Source organism: Mytilus trossulus, chromosome 10 (assembly GCF_036588685.1).
Source record: "Mytilus trossulus isolate FHL-02 chromosome 10, PNRI_Mtr1.1.1.hap1, whole genome shotgun sequence".
Classification (NCBI taxonomy): Eukaryota; Metazoa; Mollusca; class Bivalvia; order Mytilida; family Mytilidae; genus Mytilus; species Mytilus trossulus.
In genome coordinates this window covers 71,615,280-71,622,731 of record NC_086382.1, presented here as the reverse complement: position 1 = coordinate 71,622,731, position 7,452 = coordinate 71,615,280, and the positions used below count along the sequence as shown (strand labels likewise).

Below are 7,452 nucleotides of genomic sequence, written 5' to 3'. Positions count from 1 at the left end.
GAGAAGATGCAGTCATAAAGATAAGAGTTTTTTAGGAGATAACTTTTACAAAGAAAATTGTTAGTCCCAGCAGGGTGAAATTTAAAAGCGCACGAATATACTATACAATATTAGAAATATCTAAGCAACATATTGCGAAACAAATATTTATCGCAAGAATAAAACATTGTAAAATTAGGATGAAGAAAAAACATAAATAAATAATCAGAAAGAATACAAAAGGTCTTTCCACAGCCGGAAAAATGGAAAGACCTTATAATAATCAGAACAAAAGCAATAGTTTTTTTTCCACGGAAAAGTGAAAAAAAACTAAATATAAGTGAAATACACGTGTTGGAAAATAAGATTAAAAAATTAAATGAAAGTATTAACAGAAATTGTAAATATAATATTATTAAACATTTTCAAGAAGAATTAATTTTTAATGAATATAAACTAAGAAAACTTTATGAATTAAAAAGGAAAGACGCTCAAATAAGGTCAAGGATAAAATGGGTAGAAAAAGGAGAGAAAAATACTAAATATTTTGGGGGGTTAGAAAAAGCTAGACAACTAGAAAGACTATAACTGCCTAAAAAGATGACAAAGGAGTTGTACAGACAGAATCTTTTAAAAGTTTACAAATAGAAAAAGAATTATATCAATATTGTACAAATCCAGATGTGAAATCCATAGATAATTATAGGTTGCATTTCTGTGAATATTGACAATGCAATTTCCCATAGGAACTCCTTTTACGGCTCAAACTATATGAAAGTTCATATGCACCACATTTTTTTCAAAGGTCAAATATAAGGTTGTGCGGCATATTTTCAACGTTTATATGCCCTAAACTTCTAAGAATTTAAACTTACACTAATTTTCTTAACTACTCCTACCTCGAATGAAAGGTTACCACAAATTTCAATGTAAACAATATGCACGTGTATATATACTGGTAACATTATGTCTCTGTGCGATGGAACACAGAGAGCATAACTGGGAACCAGTATGCAAACAAAATATTTTTTTATGAATATTCAAGATCTCCCCCAAAGAGGCGTGTTTTAAGAATGAGCCGTATTTACAAAGTGCAACCTATATGAATGATACAAATATTGATCATACATTAAATACACAAGAAAGTGAGATAATTAATGGAAGCTACTTTTACCATTGAAGAATGCACGCATTCATTATTCACGATGAAATTGAACATATCACAAGGAATTGATGGACTAAGTGTTGTATGCTATAGAACTTTTTGGGATGAGTTAAAAGAATTTGCTGTATGTAAAGGCCAATTTCTCGTTTTGCAAATTTATTGATTTTGATGAAACTAACCTAGGTACATTGGTTACTTTCCCCATCATATTTTTCCCTGAAAATTGAGAAACGTGTCACGACAATTTTGAACCCTTTAATTTTGAATTATATAGAAATATCAGAGTCAACAAATAAGGTATGTTTATTTTAAAGGCAGTGCTTTAAGGCCTGACTTTTAAGTCACGAGGTTCATCTTTTCATACGCAATCCATGCTGGGGGTCTTTTGGCCAGAAATAGATCCGGAAATGTTCGAATTTCTCCTCTTCTTTTTATGGTATGATATGGTTTTTGTTTCTTTCATTTACATTGGGGACTGAAGAAACGATCAGTGTGTATTGTTCGTTTTATAGAACTTGTTATAAGTGTGTATTTTGCATTATAAGCAGTCAACCTGACTACAAACTATCAATAGTTGTATATTCCGTGTGGAAAGAGGTCGGGTCAATTTCAAGTGTTATCTGACATCTAAAGATTCTTTAATTAGTTCAGACGTTGATATAACAATGAAAAGTCGACTGAACATGATTAATATTGCATCTTCTATAATTCAAAGCGGAATTCGGTTTATGAACGAGAAACCGTAAAGCGTTTTCAATTTCGGTATTAGTTATGTATGTTATCTACGTATTATCCTGGTTCCCGGTACTACGTTCCGGGTATTAGCTATTTGATATATTTGATGTGTAACATTACAATCGGGTACCAGCCAATCTACGTGTGTATGTGTACATGATTTACTGCCAAAATGACCGACTTAAAAAATAGTCCATAAACGTTCCGTATAATGATATGCAAATTCATAATTAATCGTAACTTTTTTTATCTTTGTATAATTAATATAACAAAATGGATTCCACAAAATTGAAAATAGCATTATTTTAAGAGGATTTCTCATATTTTTTTTCACTTTCGGGCGCAGTAATACGTATGTTTTGAAGAAGCTCGAAGAATTTGACAAAGTGAATTGAGAAGGAAACGGATAGATATACGTTCTTGCTATCAGGTAAAACAATTTAAATGTACAGAACAAACACATTTACTTCACACAAATAGTACAGGCTTAAGCTTTTTATTGTCTAGCTTATACACGACTGTAGTCAAGTGTTTAAACGACGGCGGTGACCTACAAGGTACGGGTCATACTGGGTCAAGTCTAAATATGTAAACACATATCCACGTGCTATTAGGTAGAACGCATCGTAATGCAATATCTACAATTTTTCCTCCTTTATACATCGTTTAATCAGATATATTTCTCCTTTTTACATCGTTTAACCAGATTTATTTCTCTTTCAAATACACTTAAACACGGGTTGTATGTACGTATCTTTTCTAGTGTTTTCTTGTTGTTATTAAAGTTCATTTGTTGATGTTTAGAAATTTTTGAACGACTGAACACAGGAGTGAATGAATGCAACAATTATATATACTGAAGACTTGGGCTGTACAATGATAGTGTACGTATATCATACTGATAATCATTCTAGCAGTAATTATGTTAATTTAGGATGTAATGTCTAATGACAGGAATTCATGAGCTATGCCTCAGGCTTTCTGAAAAAATATCAATGACAATGTAAACAGGAACAAAACATTGACACGAATGATGCTCTCTTCTATGTTATATAGTTATTTAGGTATATGTGTTGCACAAGTTTCAATTAAACTTAAGTTATAAAACTTTTTTTCAGGGCACAAACCCACTTTAAAGAGACTTGTCTACTGCCATACCTATCCTATTTTCATGCACCATTTGCAAGCAAGAGACTGAATGGTTTGCAAAATTAAAAATCAGGACGGTGTCCAATTAAAACAAAAGAACTAAACTGGATGAATATTGTAGGAGAAATCTAGACATGCTAGAGGAAAGTTTTGATTTGTGAAATTGGTTTTCCTGAAAAGTCATTCATCCTAGCCTGCAGAAAGGAACTATAACTGTCCACCACCAACTGACGAGCTAATGTTGAGCTTCACATATGGAATTACTCAAATACCATCAATGTCTATGTTTTCAGCACAAATTTCACAATTTATGACACAGCTGTGCTTTTTTTTATACCGTTAAAGAGTTGTATACCAAATTTTATTTTTTTATCAATAAATATATATTATATTAATTGTGTCATCTAAGAACAAAGTCTTGTATTTTGCCAAAAGATGCATACTAGTGAATGAAAGTGGTGCAGTTCATTTTGCTTTGGTATATAGAATTGAATTACAATTGTTCATGTTATTGGAATGCATATAAAAATAAGGAGATGTGGTACAATGTACATGTATATGATATTTAGTGAGTTTATCAAGCAAAAGTGAATAAGAAATAGGTATAAGCAGTTACAGGTACTACTGTACAATCTCAAACAAGGAGAAAAACTCATACCGTAAAGAGAATTTCATATTTACAAGTAAGTTTTGTTTTTGCGTTGAATAATTTTCTTCTATTGTTTTAATTGCAATATGGGAAGTGGTTAAAATGCTAATGAGACAGCTGTTATGGCCACAGAGCCTTAATTGAAAACTTCTTTTTCATTCATACCGGTAGATTTTGCCTGGAGTAAGAAACATATCTGCCAACTTTTCAAAATGCACATGGGGGTTTTACGTGAAAGATGGTTCATATACATGTAGTCATACAAAACCTTCAAGGGGGCCTTTAAATGGAAGCAGGACAAGTCGCCCCACTGGCTAATCGGCCCACTTTTTAAAAAAACACCACAAACTGATTTATCAAATCACCCCACATGTGAAATTGGTTAAATCATGTTTAATATTACTCCTGCCAACTCGCCCCACATGTGAAATTGGTTAAATCATTTTAAATCAGGGTTCTCACTAAGGATTTTTGAAGGCGAGTCCAGGGACTCGTCATTTTTGGCCACGGTGAGTCATGGTAACTGTGTTCAGTTTATACAAAATATTTCAATATTGATGTATTTGTGGACTCACCAGTTTTTAAAATGGTGAGTCCAGACAGATTTTGTTGAGTCCAGGACTCATGGACTCGCCTTAGCGAGAACCCTGTTTAATATTACTCCTGCCAACTCGCCCTACTTATAAAAAAACGGTAATTTTTAGATTAATATATATATATATAATATATAATTAAAAATAAAAACTCGCACCACTTTAATGAAAACTAATCTACACAGAATACAAACAAACCGAAAATTAATTTAATTACTATTATTGATATATACTGAAGAATAAATGTAAGTTTTGAAGCTTAGTTATTTGCATAACAATTGAAAAGAAACCTGTTAATTGTATCATAATGCAATATAAGGAATTGAACTTATATTCAATGGGATAACATCTTTTTCCATACGTGGGGCGAGTTGGCATTACTAAATTCATCCTGGTTAATAATATATTTATCTAGATTTCACCGATTTCCATTAGGTGGGACCAGTTGGCAAGAGTTATATTAACAGAATTTAACTTATATACAATGGGATAACATCTTTTTACATAAGTGGGTCGAGTTGGCATTACTAAATTCTTCCTGTTTAATAATATATTTATCTAGATATTATCGTTTTCTATTAGGTGGGGCGAGTTGGCAGGAGTAATATTAACGGGATTTAACACAGTTCACAAGTGGGGCGATTTGGTAATCCAGGTTGGGGCAGGTTTTTTTTTAAAGTGGGGCGAGTTAGTGAAAAAGTGGGGCTATTTGCTAATGAGGCGATTGTCATGGATTCCCTTCAAATATATTCTAATGTGGTTTTTGGCTTCTTCTTGCATTAACAAGCTTATATATAGCCATTGTTGAATTAATTGTTTTCTTTAAATAGTCGACAAAATTGCTCTTACAAAATTTCCATTTGGGAGCCTCGAGCTCGATGGGGGAAATACTCTGCAAATACTGACAGTTGGCAGGTATGGTCATCAAAAAAGTTGACATGTTACTATGTACATTTACCATTATGTTACTTGATGTTTTTGCTATACACACAGTACAGAGACTAGTCAATCTTTGTGAACTATTTTTTTATGGGAGTCATAGAATATGCGTATACAATCAATAATTAAAAATAGTCTATTTATATTGAAAAGGAAAAGTTCTTATATGTCTAAAGAAGAGGGACGAAAGACACTAAAGGGACAGTCAAACTCATAAATTTAAAGCAAACTGACAAGGCCATGGCTAAAAATGCATTTCATGGCGAGGCACAGAAAATATACTGTAAACAGTAGACTATAGATACATGTATAGGTGAACTAAGGTACAAAAGAACTCTAAATCTTAAATTCTACAAACCACCTCTGTTCTATGGAAGATAATGATATAACTGGACTAGAAATACACACAACCTGTAATTAACTGCCTTTACAGCGCTTTCGCGCTTTGATTACATTTATTCTATGCATTTTGTGATAATATGAAAGTAAATTTAGCTATTTCAATGCCGTTAATGTGAACTTGAGACAATGATAAATATCGCCAATCTGATAATTGTTTATTTTCGAAAATACGAACTTTATTCATTGCTTGTGTAAATCCTAGATGTTACAATGACTGTTTACTATATTTTCACACCTATGTTTATATTTTTGTGAATGTTTTGAACATTGTTTTTGGTACAAAATCTTATGATGATTGCATTTTCTTTGTAGTCAATCTCATCTTACTGTTTATACTTTGGATCCAGTCACTTCACTGTAACTTGGAATATTTTGGAATAAACTTGAGGTGTGAATTGTGTTATATTCATTTACGACTGATATTAGTGGGAAATATTCATTGACTTATTTGACGAATATGAGCACGTCACAGAAGGAAGAACCCAGTCTATTAATATAATTTGAAAATGTGGACACAGATAAGGTTGGCAGCAAAATAGATCAAAATGTAATTTTGAAAAGTGTGGACACAGAGTTAGGAGATTTTGTACAAACAGAATCAAATATGGATAAGAACTTTGAAACAAATAAAACGGATGAACAGGAAGCACAGAAGACCTCAGAGGCGACAGGCGGAGCTAGGCCAAGAAAGTATACCGATAAAGGTAAAGAATTTAGTGAAGAACAAATAACCAAATCCTATGATGGATTAAAAAGATTAAGTGAAAAAATAATAAGACTGATTTCTGATAACGAAACATTCGAGACAATAAGATTGCGCTATGGAAATAGGATGCAGGAATATGAACAATTTCATATACAACATAGAATTCATTTTGATAAACTTAATGCCCTTGAGCAGGAAGATTATATGAAAATTCATACTACAAGAGATACTTTTCTAATGAACAGTCAAATCAAGATTCAAGAATATCTCACTGCAAATCCAGTGAAAGTGCAGGCAAGTGTTCATGGGAGATCAGTAAGAAGCGCGGGTAGCTCGTCCGTATCTTCAAAACGACTTGAAGTCGAGGAAAAAAGGATTGAGCTTGAGGCAAAACGACAAGCAATGAAACGTAAGCGAGAACTTGAAATGGCAAAAGTGGCATTACAGTTAGATGAAGATGAACTGCAGATGCAAACTGAAATAGCTGTAGCTGATGCAAAAGCTAAGATATACGACAAGTTTGAAAAGGGTGAAATTGACCATGTTGAAACTCCGAAAGTAAAACTTGAAAATGTTGAATTGAAATCAAAACCTTTGCAAAGTACAGTACAGCCAGCTATCGAAACAGCAATTTTAGATCCGATGGCAAAAATATTTCAACCAGTTAAAACGAAATCAGACATTTTAAAGGAAACAAGTAAGTTAGATTTCGTTAATCTACCGTCCGTCAACATGATCAAAAACACTTCTAAACTTCCGAAACAAAATGTTCATGAATCATACGGACCAACTCAAAGTGACGATATAACATCTGCGCCAATTAAACATTCGGCTATAAATACTAACAGTAGTGTAGAAACAGCCTTTCAAAGTATGGTGCAGCATTTGAGAAAACCGACACCGGAAATAAGGAAATTTAGCGGAAATCCATTGGAATATAGGAAGTTTTTAAGACAATTTGAATCAAAGGTTGTTTTGAACTGTGAACAAGATGATGAGAAGATGAATTACATCGAGCAGCTGACATTTGGAGAAGCACATAAGGTAGTATCTAGTTACAGTCACCTGCCAGGCGATAGAGCATATAAGGCATCAATGCGTCATCTTGAAGAGCGATATGGTGATACAGACGTGA

The 7,452-nt window shown here is 32.9% G+C and overlaps 1 long non-coding RNA gene across 1 annotated transcript; it reads left to right on the top strand.

The window, feature by feature from the left end:
• Positions 1-1,462: 1,462 nt before the first annotated feature.
• LOC134688480 (uncharacterized) lies at positions 1,463-3,423 on the top strand. Its single transcript, XR_010101819.1, has 2 exons — positions 1,463-2,309; positions 2,998-3,423. It is a non-coding gene; the product is annotated as an uncharacterized LOC134688480 (long non-coding RNA).
• The last annotated feature ends 4,029 nt before the right edge of the window (positions 3,424-7,452 follow it).